Below are 15173 nucleotides of genomic sequence, written 5' to 3'. Positions count from 1 at the left end.
TACAAACTGTTTCTTATCTTGTAGACCCTTTTGGGACCAACAAATATCCTTTGCAACTCTCCTTGGGCAATTCTTAAATGGTCCTTCAAACGTGTGGTTCCGTCGTTAGCTCCACCCGTTAGTTGTTTATTGCAATAATTACACCTTGCAAATCGTCTAACACCATCAACATACACTTGCTCAAAAATTCCAAACAACCGACTTTAACCTTTTTTGTGGTTGTTCGTTGCTTGTGTTAGTGTTAGTCCCTATAGGCATGCTTACAGATTCGTAAATATCATCACCAGTTGTTTCTTGTTCCTTGTTTCCTTCCATCTCATCACTAAGTATGTTCTCATTTTTCGAAGGTTCCATCTAAAATTAAAAAGATTGTATGTGATAATGTGAATGGAAAAACCATTAATGAGAATATATAATAAACTTACAAAGTACAAACCTAAAAGCATCTAAAATTAATTCACAACGGCAAGCGGGAAATTCGACATGCTATACAATTAAAAAATTTCAAACTAAGACCTCTTAAACCAAGTGAACCGCATAAATAATCTTCAACAAAGATACATGAGAATCTGAATAATCTCAATAATCTTTAGTTTCTTACTCTATAAAGTTAAGGGAAAGATACATCAGAATGATAGAATCTCAATAATCTTCAACAACTTATTGTCAACAGCTTAATAGCTTATACATGAAATCAGATAATCAATCTTGAATACTTCAAGAAATCATCTTATATGTTAGCCTGTATGAATCTGATAAAGAATGATTTCACTACTAAAAGCCTAAAACCTTTGATAAGGACTGATTATGGGGATGTATAAATTACTAAGTTAGGCTGTATGAATCTGAACCAAGAAGTGAAGAAGACATACCTTTCGAGTTTCGAAGACTCCAATGAACAGAAAGTCAGCAATGAACCTTTGATAAGGAATTAAGAATTGATTTTGGCCGAGTGATTTAGTGAACTGTTCACTGTCGAAGACTCGAAGTCAAACATCCGAATGAGGGAGGCGAAGGGAGTACCGGAGTAGGGACTGAGGGAGCCGGAGAGGGAGAGCTGGAAAAAGGAAGTCGCCGTCGCCGATTAGGGTAGGGAGGCCGGAGGGAGAGGAACTTCGTACGATTCTACGAGAGTCGTCGTCGATTAGACTCTAATTCACATAAAAGGCCAAAGCCCAAAGCCCAAAATGGTTAAACATTAAACAGTTAATTTTAAATTACATTACACACATATATAAAACGGGTACGGGGCGGGGCGGGGAGTGCTATACCCGTCCCCGGATCCATCCCCTGCTTGAGCCAAGCGGGGATCCCCGTCCCCGGGACCCGGTTTTTCGGGGAATCCCCATCCCCGACCGGGGTGGGTGGATCGGGTTGCCCGACGGGACGGGATCCATTCCCATCCCTAGGGTTGTTTACTTATCCACTTAATTAATAAGCATCTCTGACCATTCTAATTATCAGCCCATCCATAGTCAGCAACAACACCCACGCTTATCCAGTTAGAGTATCACGCCCTTGATTTTTTTTTCCTGATTTTATCCCCTTCTTCCTTATTTCTACCGTCTTCTCCACAACATCAACTCATCCATTCGAGAACCTAAACATCGTTCTCTGTATACAATAATCAACCTCATCTATATAGTTCTCGCCTCCCACCCAAACGATTTTCATCGTCTTTCGCTGCTGCACTTGCAATTTCAGGTATGAAACAACGATTTCAATTATCTGGTTCATTGATTTTGATTTAGGTATTCGATAGATGAGTATTTTGTATTTGTTGATACAATTTTTTATTTATCTAGGGCTTCTTTCAACTCGTTTTGTTATGATTCTTTTCTTCAGATGACCTTTTTATGGAATACAAGGGCCTATTTTTATTTTGTATCCATTGATTTCGAAACTTTATGCTCTCTTAATATATTATGTTATCTTACTTCTAAATTCCCTTTTGAACTTGTTAGTGGTAGGTGTTTATGGACGATTACTCACATGAACTCTCTATCCAAGTAGGAAAGTTCTTGAGTAGTCTATCCATGAGCATACATAAACTATGGGCCAACACTGTGAATGCGATGTTTTTTATTGGTTAGCATAAACAATTACTAGTAGTCTATTATGTATCTTGAATGTGTGTTTTAGCTATAAGTTAGCAGATAACAACCTCTAATTGTTGTTGACTGCTTATCATATTGTATGAAGTTGACCCTTGCATGATTGATAATGGCTTTGTGTTTGTATTTTTTTCCTGAAAAGGGTGTATGCATTTTGAAGGTATGACCATTTAGCTTTTGCAGAATAGTTATTTCCACGTTAGGCTATTTGTTTGCCGTATATGTTTACATCAAAATTGTGGTCTATTGTTGTAGGCTTTAATCATGATATGCCCCCTAACTTAGAAGGTGAATTTGATGTGTGTTTTATCACTTAAAAAATGAATTCCTTTTTAGGACTATGGAACTTATTAGTTTATTATCAACCCTCTCTAAAGGAGCTTGTCCTGCAGAACGTGTGTGAGTACAATTGTGTTTTTCTTGTATTTATTATGTCATCTATACGTTCTGGTATATGATACCTAATCTCCTGTGGACCAACGGTACTTATTTAGTACAAATTTTGCCTTGAGCTATAGGTTAATGTTAACTGAGCATCTAATACTCTCTCAAATTGTCTATATGTAGATGAGTTTCTTGACTCAAAATAAACGTGAAGCTTGATTTTTCAACAGATTGGTCACCTTGTTTATATTTGGAAGATATAAGTAGATAACTGATATGGTTCACATGAATCTTTCAAATGATATCGCTACTTGTTTACCCAAGTTAGTTGGCATTTAACTTTGGTAAAAAAGGCTTAAACAGAACCATGGGGAGGTATAAAGGGTAACAATATGCCAATTTCCCACTTGTTTTATGAATACATAAAATCTATGACGTGTGTAAGGTTCTTGAACTTACATGACCACTTCTTTTATGGCCACTTGTTCTTTTACCAATTTAATTATTTGACAAAATAAATTAATAGTTCTCCCCATCAAATTGTAGACGAGGTTGTTCCTAGACATATCCTTGTCATTTTACTTTGTTAGAAATTTTCATCTAAGTTTTCTCTATGAATTTTCCACAGAAATTACATATTAAAATTAGTTATAAAAGAATGGTAGATATTTTTCATCGGATTAAGTTCCGAATCTTTACCAGTAAAGATTGCTAGTATATTTGGGATGTGATCTTTTTAAGTTGTACCCTTATGGCCTGATGTACTAAGAGATTGATTATAGTTACCTAAATAAACTTTTACGAGGCAATAATCATATCTTGCTAGTGTGTAAAATTCATGATTTGTTGCTTAATCTTTCTAGATATGGCAAACTTTGGTGACTCTTCACAATCAAAAAAACCTAGAGTTAATTGGATAAAAGAAAACGTGGAGAAAACATTTATTGAATCTTGTTTGCATGAGGTCTCCGTAAATGGACAAGAAGGAGGTAGCCTTAAGGCGGTTTCTTGAAAGAATGTAGCGGAAACGCTACAAAAGAATCATAAATTTATTGTTGAACAACGTCAAATGAAAAACCAATATGATTACCTCAAAGGAAAATATGGAGCTTGGGCAAAGTTAAGAAACAAAATGGGTAACGTTTATGATGTATCAACAAACATGTTTAATCTGTCAGAAGAGGAATGGTAGATGGAAATGAAGGTGCATTTCATCTTTTTCTATTTTGAGTATTCTTAAATTCTTCTTATATATACTTATAAGTTTTTTTATAAACAACAAAACAAATTTGTTGAGAAGTTGCAGACTGCACCTCTTCCCTTTCATGAACTTTGTCTTCAACTGCTTGATGGTGTTGCTTCCACCAGGGTTGGAACTTGGGGACCAACTGCTACCGTTCCAAACCCTTCTAGTGTGACTGATGAATTTGTTGAAGGTTATGATACACAAGACTACTATGATTTAACACAAGAACCACTTCCTTTGGAAGAAGACATTCTTTTTCGTCCCCAACCTCAAAGGAGGAAACAAAGAGGAAAAAAACATTCGGTAAATGATAATGATTTAGCAAAGATTATGAAACATGATAAAGAGATCTTGAACAAACTGGGGGACGATGAGATGGATCTTTGCATGGATAAGTTGGAAACACTTAGGTGGGAGCAAACTACATTGTGTGACATAACGCTTTACCTATTCAGCCAAAGCACTAACTATAGGAAAATGTGGTTATGCTTGAATAAAGAGAGATATGAGAGGCGGGTCAAATTCACAGGGCTATAGGTGCATTGGATAGAATCCTGATACATGCAGTTGTGCCTCGTGATCAACAAGCAAGGTATAGAGGTAGAGGTAGAGGAAGAGGAAGAGGAAGAGGAAAAGGAAGAGGAAGAGGAAGAGGGGAATGCTAATTAAACATTTAGCAATTTGCAATTTTAATATGATATTCATGTTTATTTGGGCTGTATGGGAAGACATTGCACATCAGTCAAGAGTGTCGAGAGAAGTTGCATTTAACCCAACTTGGGGATTTTCGTTTCCTTTATCAAGTAAGTATCATTTTTCTTAACAATATAATGTTATTATTTTTCTATATTTCTTAAGGTGTCGATATAATTGCAGATAAATATTATCTTTGTGATGCCGCATATACTTGCACTCAGGGATTTATGACTCCATATCACAATACGAGGTATTGGTTAGCAGATTTTCGACGTCGACGTGCATTAAGTAAAGAAGAAATGTTCAATCATGCTCACGTACAACTTAAAAATGTTATCGAACGTGCATACGGTGTCTAGAAAGCAAGATTTTCAATCCTGAAGCAAATGGCTCCGCATCCTTTTCCAATACAGAAAAATATGGTGATTGTTTGTTTCGCGATTCATAATTCTATAAGGAAATGCAACATCCAAGATTAGTTGATTTTGGAATACGATGAGAACACCATGTTTACCCCTACTATAGAACAACATGAAGGAAGCAATGGAATAGAAGTCGATGAAACAAAGTGGAGTTCTCAAAAAAATGAATATATGACTAATTTACATGATCAGATTGCTAATCAGTTATTGTCAATGTTTCAAATTAAGATTTGTACACAAAATTTTAAGTTGAAGTTTAATTTATTTTCTTGTCTAAATATATTTCAATTAAGAAATTTGTATTTTTTTGTCATTCAACAATTATTCATAGATAATATTTACTAAACAGTTGTATTGCTTTTAACACTTTATCATATATAGGGTTATAATGGTAATTTTTTGCCACTCAGCAGCAAATCCAAAATACTTGGTATACAACCGTTTTCCAACACTTATTCTAGATAGAGACACTTATTCTATCAGATCTCTTGTTCTAGACAGCGTTTACCAACTATTGTTGGTAAACAGGCCCTTAGAAAAATGTAAATATTGTTGTATGATAAGTGTGTCATCGTTTAAAGGATATGAGGATAAATATAGAGATAGATACATCAGAGTTACATTAAAATTGAAATATCTCATAGTTATCCGCTTGTAAGTTATCCTTATATAAAGGACTTAAGATTAATGAGAATTACAAGATCCCTTCTCTCTATTCTACTATTGTCCTGTTTCGTTTGACCTATAACACGCTATTAACACGTACGATCTAAGAATATTATCAAACTCTAAAGTCCTATCAACTAAATCACGTATGTTTTCGTTTCTTTTACATTTTATACCCTAATTAATTTTAATACCCCGAACCGTTAAAATAATATTGTTGCATATCTAACGTTTCACATAAAAAACTTAATTATTTTTTTAATTCACTTATTAATCTAAAAAATAATTTGTTTTTGAGTGAATCACGGGAAAAAAATTAAAAAAAGAAGCTAATGGAAAATGAGATCCATCCATTTTAAAATCTTGATTATTCTTCACTTGATTCTTTTATATGTGAATGTTATTTATTTATTCCTTTAAATTATCTATTTATTAGTTGTTTATTTATATATTAAATAGAATATTATATTAATATTACTTTATATTAATAAATATTTGATTCTCATTAAAGCATCTCATCATGATTCTTTCTTTTATATATATATATATATATATATATATAGATTAGCATATTTGATTAAACATAAAATAATTATAATTGTTAATCATTGTTCATTATCAAATATCAATTAAAATTATTGCTATGAAATGTGAATGTTATTTATTTATTCTGATTAATATATATTTAAATTTTATTGTTGTGAGTATTCATGACATGTACTTTCTGAACTAATCGTATAATGGAATGAAACTTACTTACTCGATTACAAAAAGGTAAATAATTTCACAAAGACATGTTGTATCTCAAAATACGTTTCAATCTCCATGGCAAGGAACTCACATAAGATGACATAATTTATAACATCATTTCCATCTTTTATTTATCAGCAATCATACTAATGAACCAGTAAAAGTTGGAATATAACTTTTAGACAAACTCATCGACCTACTGCAAGTGGTTCAAAAAGATAAGAGGTTCTTTCAGAAAAAACACTAGACATGTCAGAACAAAGAAAATTCCCGAGATCAATAATGAAAGCACTAGAGGTGGAAAACAATTTCACACATGTCACATTTATGTACCATGTGGACGAAACCCAAAGAGGGTCGGGGTCATGGTATGTATGAGTCAAGAAAGATTTTTCAATACTTAGAACATATATACAACTATTGCTCCAGGTGATAATAGATAATCAGAGAAGAAATGCACTAACTGCTCCTACAAGAAAAGGAACAAGTTGAAAATAAACATTGATACATGTGCGATACACTGGATACTAGCTATTTAAACCATCTCTTATGAACTAGATCATTTTTTTTATGTTGATTGATTATTGGATTATTTGAAATTTTATTTAAAGTATCAAATTAATTGCATTTACATATATACACCCAAAGTTAAAAGGATACCCTAAAAGGACTATTTTTGTACTTATTGAAGTACAAAGATGATTTTTCAAATTTTCGATGAAACCACAAAGACCAAAAGTAGAATTAATCATACATAATATATGTTACAATTTTTCAACAACTCATGTCTAGATGTGTAAAAAAAGCTTAAGCTTGTAGCTCAGTTTAGGCCCGATCCAATTCGAAAAAGTTCGGACCTCAAAACTCGATAAGGCCAAAATTTTGGGGGCAAAACAGAGTCTAAGCCCAACCTAAAAAAGCCGGGTTAAGTTTGAAAAACCTCTTCATAATAAACCTCGATTGGGCTCTTTTTCAACCCAAAAGTCGGTCAATCCCGACCCGCTGTTTGATTTCGGAAGGAATTGAAATGACCAAATCCTTTTATCAAATTCCAAATACCATTGGAATTGGAAGAAATTGGAATAACTAAATTCTTTTATCAAATTCCAAATGCCATGTTTGGTTGAGACAATGAAAGTGATGCAATGAATTTACCGACTTACAATTCCACCGGATATACCATGTATTTCAAATTCCTTTTCCGACAAATACCTTAGCCTTAATCCAAATTCATTCGACGTTATATCTCGATTTGCAGCTATGTCGATCTCCTATGCTCGATCCCGTTCAATCTGCTTGATTTGGTATGCTCTCTCCATCTCGCTCTGTTCGTACTTTCTCCATCTATGGCTTTCCCATCTTTGGTTTGATTATGCTGTTTTTCCCCCTTAATATATCATGTTCTTGTTCTAGGCTTGTACGAAATTATTACTGCTCACAAAAGGATCCATGTTTAACTAACTATATGCTATTGTTGGATTGCTTGCTTTTGTGATTTGTTTAACTATCCCTAGGTCTGATGATATGAGTGCAATTAAATCTTCAGAAAACAAGGTCTATTTGGCAACAACTTATTGCTAAATGTTTCTTAGCCCTTAGTAGACGATGGGGTCAACTAATAACACCTTTAAGCTGATGAACCATATGCTTTGCTTAGTGGTAGTGCGGTTCTACAATGAATACCTCGACTTGAGCATCATTAATTAGGACATCCTGCAAGTTTATGGTGATAGACTGTCCACTGAATCTCAAAATGATCTGGTTGTAAATGCAGACACATAGACATATGGTGATGTATCAACTGCTGGTGATCTTAGCCTTTACCCTGTTCTGAGTACCTACACAGTCATTAATTTCAATTACTCCATATAAACATTAGGCTGTTTGAATATAGAGTTGTTATTTCTTTTCCCATTCTAGGTTAGGTTCATCATGTATTAGTGTTAGTATTAGCAAAAGTCCATCTGAAATGCCAAAGAGAAGTTCAAAGAATTGGAAATAAAACCACTTATATGTCTTTGATCAAGAAATGGCCCGATTTAGTTTCACAACACGTAGACGCAAGCTTATGAGATTTTTGCACGAAGCTATGACCATTATTGCTTGGGTTTTCATTACAATTTAAACTTTAATGGCCAACTACGAAAAGGATAAACCTCGTATCCGATACTCTTCGTCAGATATGGATCGAGCCTCATTATTGCATAGGTATGCTTATGAGAGTGACAATATGTGCATAACACAACTTAGGATGAATAGAAGGTCTTTCAAAAAGTTATATGATTTGTTGGAAATGTTAGGAGGATTACAAGCAAGTAGGCATATGGATTTTGATGAACAATTTGAGTCATCACATGTCGTTTTCATCTTTCAGGAGGAACAATCAGTAGACTATTTACTCGAGTTTGCAGCTTCGTGATAAGATTGCATTCACATTTGCTTAAAAACCCAACCCCGTTCAAGAGGATTCTACCAATGGAAGATGGAAGTGGTCCAAGGTATATGAAATTTCTAATTTATTTGGTATTCACATGTAAGTAACTCAAGTGTGTAATGACCAATTTTATTTTCTTGATTTTAGAATTGTCTAGGAGCTTTAGATGGAACATACATAAGATGCTTAGTGCCACTCGAAGACAAGGCTCGATATAGAACAAGAAAGAATGAAATTGCCACAAACGTGTTAGAGGTCCGTTCACAAGATATGCAATTTATTTATGTGTTATACGGATGGGAGGGATCAGTAGCCGATGGTAGAATACTTCGAGACGCTCTTCTTAAGCCACATGGGTTAAAGGTATCGAGCCCATACTATTACCTGGTAGTGAGGGTTTCCTCGCCACATATAAAGGTCAAAGATATCACTTAAATGATTGGCGGGATGGATACCAACCAACCATGCCAAAAGAAAATTTTAATGTGAGACATTCCTTTGCAAGAAATGTCATAGAACGATGTTTTGGCATTTTAAAGGCAAGGTGGGGAATTTTTTAAGATAACTCGTACTATCACGCTGAACTGAAAAACAAGATCATAGTGGCACGTTGTCTACTTCATAATCATATCAGGCGAGAAATGTCAAATGATCCATTTGAGAATGATGGGTTGGGCGAAACAACCGAAGACGATGGAGACCAAGACTTAGATAGTCAGTTTATTGGGACATCTCCTGAGTGGACTGCATTTAGAAATAAATTGGCACAACATATGTTTGAGGCTTGGAATGCTATGCATTGACCTTTATGATTTGTAATGCTAGAAGTTTATCTTTATGGTTTTTAATGAACTTGATACCTATGTTGCATGCCATTATGATTTGTAATGCTACAAATTGATTTTTATTATTTGCATGTTTATCTTTACATGTTACTTATTTATTATTTAATTCGTTTAACAATAGGTATGGCGGATCGAATTCGTAATAGAAACTATCGAAATTGGACAACTATTGAAGATGCCAAACTTGTGGAGGCTTTGGTTAACATGGTTAATACCGGAGGATTTAAAGGCGATAACGACTTCAAATGTGGATATTTATAGTATCTCGAACAAGTGTTAAAAGAATCAGTTCCTGATTATGGTATATTGGATAAAACGCACATTGAGTCAAGAATTACAACAATGAAAAAGGACTGGAAAGTTGTCCATGACATGGTGAATGGGACAAATACGAGTGGGTTTGATTATGATAGTTCAAAACAATGTGTAATTGTCGAAGCACCAGTTTGGGAGTCTTACATGAAGGTACCCATTTTATTTTTCATACTATATTTGTAGTTATTATTGGATATCATGCTAATTAATTTTTATGGCATGAAATAGACACAAAGAGGAGGCAAAATGGAAAAACAGGACATTTCCACATTTTGAAGACCTGTCTATTGTTTTTGAAAAAGATAGAACTCAAGGAAGTAGAGTTAAGGATGTTGTTGAGATGGAGGAACAAGTGAATCTAGAAGAACAACAATCAGAGGACACCGAAAGTAGTCATAGTGTACATAATGCTACAGATATGTGAAGTGAAAAAGGTTCAAGTCGAGGTAGTAAGAAGAGGAAAACCCGAGTTGAGACTCTAATTGACGGAATGGATAGTGCAACTCCTTTACTTGGGGAGAAATTCGAAAATGCATCGAAGAATATGGTAGATATGGAAATGGATATACAAAACAAGACTTCCATGGTGAATTTTGAACATGTAAAAATGCAATCACTTTCTAGAGGGGAAAGATTCATAACAATCAAGAAGATAACAAGTGAGCCTGAAAACATGTTAATTTTTTGGAGTTTGGAAGAAAGGGAGCGAGAGGAGTGGGTGAGGTTTGTGTTGGAAGTATGATTTTGGTTATAATTTGAAAACTTCAATTTGAGTTTTGGAAGTAAGATATGTAGTTAATAGTTTCAGATGAGGATCTTAGTAATTTGTAGATAACAGTTTCAAATGTTAGTAATACAAGGTATGTAGTGAACAGTTTCATATTTTATCGGATGTTAGTAATTTAAGGGGTGTTTGAGATTGCTTATTTGAAACAACTTATGTTTTTCTATATAAAAAAAAACACTTATCAACTTATTATAAGTCAGAAGAATTTAACTTTTTCAAAAACTTCTTATTACCGGTTTGGCACCGGTATAAGTTGTTTATCCAAACACTCAAAAGTGTTTATTACCGGTGTCACACCAGAATAAGTCAATGAGTTGTTTTTTATAAGCGATCTCGAACACCCCCTTAATTTGGTTTATGATTATTTAGTTTCCACAATTTTATGTAATAAATAATTTTTTTTATTTAATGAATGGTAATTTAAATAATTAACATATTGAATGGTGATTTTAATTTTAAAGAAAAATGACAAAAAAATTATAAAAGGTCATTTATTGATATTCATTTACAATTCCAAAATTGAATTTTGTCCGCAAAAAGATTTCAATTCCTTTAAGAATTTCATTCAAATTCCATCTAACCAAAAGCAACCAAAATGCTGGTTAAATTCCATCAAATTCAATTTCAATTCCGTCAAAATCAAATTTCTTTGATAAATTCCAATTCCATCAAATTTCAGTTTACGAATCAAACGCAACCCTCGAGCCTTTTATTTGCTCACTAGATATAGACTTGAAAAGTCCGAGTCTTGTATATCAGTATTAATTTGACCTTATTTCATTAAAATTTAACCAAAAATAATATAATTGATATAAATATAAATACATAAATAGTATTTTTTTTCTTATTTAATTTTATTATTTGACAAACAAATTATTTTGGAAGATGGCTCCCATTAGCAACGGCCATTTGACCAGAACAAAAAAAGGCCATCCAACTTTTGAATTTATAATCAATTCGTCCCTCGGCTTTAACGGACAAAATTCAATCAATCACTCCCCACTTTTACCTCTCCAGAAATCAATCCCCATTCAATTCCGCCATGAAAGTCATGAAAACCCTAAAAACCCTCAAATTCTGGTCCAAAAAGAAGAAGAAAACTAACAAAAACCACCGCCATTCTCTTCCTCCACCACCATGCTGCTGCTGCCACCACCACCAGCACGACGGCAGCCACACGGTTCAGCCTTCAGCTCCGCCGTTACCTTCCTGGCTAGATTACGAGGAGCAGACCTACAATCAGCATCTCTTGGCATCGGATGTGAAATTTTCATCATTATCAGGATTGCCAATTTCATATCACGCTCGATTTGATCCAGAAGAAGATGAGCCGAGATCAAAGGCTCCACCTGAACCTGCATCTGGTGATGATTGTTCTTATCAGCAGTATATGGTTCCAAATCCAGTTTACACAGTGCCTGTGTTGCAATCCAGAAGAACAGAGAGATCTGCAGGTAGCGTTGGTTGCGTGTTTAATATCGGTGCACATCTGTTCCGATGCTTCTTCCCCTGTTTTCGCATTCGAGAGGTTTGAGTTATTTCAGTTTTTGCTCATATGATACATGTGGATTCAAAATTTTATTGTAAATCGAGAATTAAAAATCAATAAAACTGATGAAGATATACATTCAGATCTTAATCAGCTCCACAAAATATAACATAACATCCATAGAATACAAGGATGCTTTCATTACTTCTTGTATGGATAAAGCTATCTTTGTGGATTAATATGTCCGTATAGATTGGAAAAGTTTTATTTGGGAGAGTTTTCTCATGGATTGTGAGAGGGAGAACATGGTTTTCTACTTAAAGTCGTCCGATAATTTTACTAAATAAGTCACTTTATATATCATTAAGCCACTACCAAACGGTCATGTAAAGTTGATCAGATAAGTTGTGTGTTTTATTAGGCTCGTTAAGCTGCTAATAAACAGATCCATAATTTGTTGTATCTAGGAACTCTTATTAATATCACGATTACCACTCATCTCATGTCCTCCTCGGCTTGTCGTTTCCTCCCGATACATAAAGTGAAAAAGTTGTGCATCTCTATGAGGAATTTAAAATGGAGAAATCTATAACACAACCTCCATCTCGTTTCCCCTTTTCATCTCCTTAACAGTTGATGAAAATGGAGACGAGGTTACGGTTAGAGAGGGGTTTAAGATGGGACAAAAACAGATTGATGTCGGTGACAGGGTCGGACCTAGCATGGAGCCACAATATTATTCCTCTGTCTAAGGGTAAAAAAAAGTTAGGTTCGTGAAAGGTGCAAACGTATTAATTATTGTGTGCCATCGTATTGTATTTTGAAACTACAATGAGAGCAAGTTTTCTTTGGTAGAGTTGGTTTGCAAGACTTTTATTCTATCACAGACCCGAGTCCGAAGCCCGTTAGTGTCATTTTCTTAGTCAAATGGTACCATCGTTTGAAAAAATTTATCTATATTTGTTTCTTTTAGTCAAATAGTGCTATCGTTTGAAATTTGTTCTCTATATTTGTTTCTTATAGTCAAATGGTATTACCGTTAAAAAAAATCGGATCCGCAATAGAGTCAACGGGTCTGCGACAGTCAGGATGGAATCAATTGTAGAGAAGCCTAGGGGATGAAATCAATTGTACGATGGAGTATAAAAGATAACAGCAATCTATAAACTAGAGAATCAAAAGTCAAAATCTTAGAAAAAAATTATATTCATTTAAAAGCTTTTCCATTTTAAAGATTTACAATATGAATGATATTATGGTTAAATACATGAAATAACAATACACTTTTATAAATTTCCTTATTATATCACTGTACTTTCATTTTCACTTATTGGTGCCAGAGCCATCACCCTTTGTTAATCTTTACCCGTCTTCATATTTCTATATGATTGGATTAGTATGCTCTGTGACTGCCGTCTACGCACGGATCTCTCACATCAGAAAACCATCCTATAGAGGAAATTGAAGATATAAGCCAGAGATTCTGCTGATTTGCACTTTCTTGTTTCCATCTTCCTTGTTAGTAGAGTTCGTAAGTCGACGTAAAGGGAAGTCGCAGCCAGTCTCAACAACAAGATATATAGAATAAGTAGTGCTAAACCAAGTCATGAATCCAGACCATAGCTTATCATGTTCTTCTTCTTGTTTAGACAGTCTTCTGCCTATAAAATAGACCAATTATATGAAATTTCTTATGTCCGAGATGATCTAGAATACCTATCACTAGTATGCCTTTAGTTAATCCCTATAATGTATTTTCTAAGCCTAATATTTCTTTTTCAAATAGTCAAAAAAAATTTAGGATCCACCTCTCACGAGCAAGTTAAGGAGTTTGTCCAAACTTCTAAATTTGACTCCCACCAACTCCTAGCTACCACATGAGAGCACTTAGTAACATTGTCCCTTCCAACAGACCTTCCTAGACACTACATTGGCTCAAGGATATACACATATCCATTTTGGAGCTATCTGACTGGCCCTTACCTTCCATGGTAGGAAAGGCCTCCCTGGATTTTCACGTATTGCCTAGTAGACACAAGGTTTGTACAATACCAGCATGCTTGCATAGGAACAATCCAAACTACTCTAAATGCTGGAACCATCTTTATCACTTTCTATCCAAACTTCAACATGCCGCTCAGTGATTCTTCTTTACATACGACACCTAAGGCCCAAATCCAGATTGGTGGTACTCCCCAAGTAAACACCTTCCAGGCAACATCTCATTACCAGATGGTGTACCGAGTACAAAACCATTCTCTAGACATCATGGTGCCAGATTAAGAACATGTTGGAGACGCGCTCTTCATAGATGTCAACTCAAGTGCAACACCCACATGTACCTACATGTAACATCAGTTACGCTCTTTGAATAAAAGAAACTATTTATCCAAATAAATTTTCCATAAAACAATCTCCAAGCAAATACGGGATATATGTTATAAATTTCCACCAAAAGACAAAATAACATAGTCTGCAATATACGATTCTCAGTACTATAAGTCGGATCCATAAAATACAAATATGTCTACTCAAAAGTATTGTATACCTAGATCCAACTCAAACGATACTCGTACAGCAGATCTAGACCGTCTAGTCCTTTACCTGGGCAGCTATCGACTTTCCTGAAAAGAAAGTTCATTCTAAAAGATTAAGCCACAAGGCTTAGTGAGATTATACCAAAGCTTATATTTATATATATAATAAATACAAAGCAAATCAAAAACGAAGCAGAACAAATAAGTCGTTTAATTAAGAATTTGATCGAAAAATAATCTAATAAAATTGTCCAAAACACTGTACAACCAGAGGGCCGCTGGTCTATACAACCAGAGGGCCGATGAATAACAGAGGGTCGATGAATCAATACAAACAGAGGATCGATGGATCAATACAACCAGAGGATCGATGGATCAATACAACCAGAGGATCGATGGATCAATACAACCAGAGGATCGATGAATCAATACAACCAGAGGATCGATGGATCAATACAACCAGAGGGTCAATGGTCTCAATACAACCA

The 15173-nt window shown here is 34.6% G+C and overlaps 1 long non-coding RNA gene across 1 annotated transcript; it reads left to right on the top strand.

The window, feature by feature from the left end:
• Positions 1-1495: 1495 nt before the first annotated feature.
• Positions 1496-5153, top strand: LOC112501811. The gene is made up of 2 exons (XR_003067567.1): positions 1496-1704; positions 4621-5153. It is a non-coding gene; the product is annotated as an uncharacterized LOC112501811 (long non-coding RNA).
• The last annotated feature ends 10020 nt before the right edge of the window (positions 5154-15173 follow it).

The sequence above is a fragment of the Cynara cardunculus genome, unplaced genomic scaffold (assembly GCF_001531365.2).
Source record: "Cynara cardunculus var. scolymus isolate 2C unplaced genomic scaffold, CcrdV1 Un_Scaffold_589, whole genome shotgun sequence".
NCBI lineage: Eukaryota > Viridiplantae > Streptophyta > Magnoliopsida > Asterales > Asteraceae > Cynara > Cynara cardunculus.
This window is presented reverse-complemented; position numbering and strand designations above follow the sequence as displayed.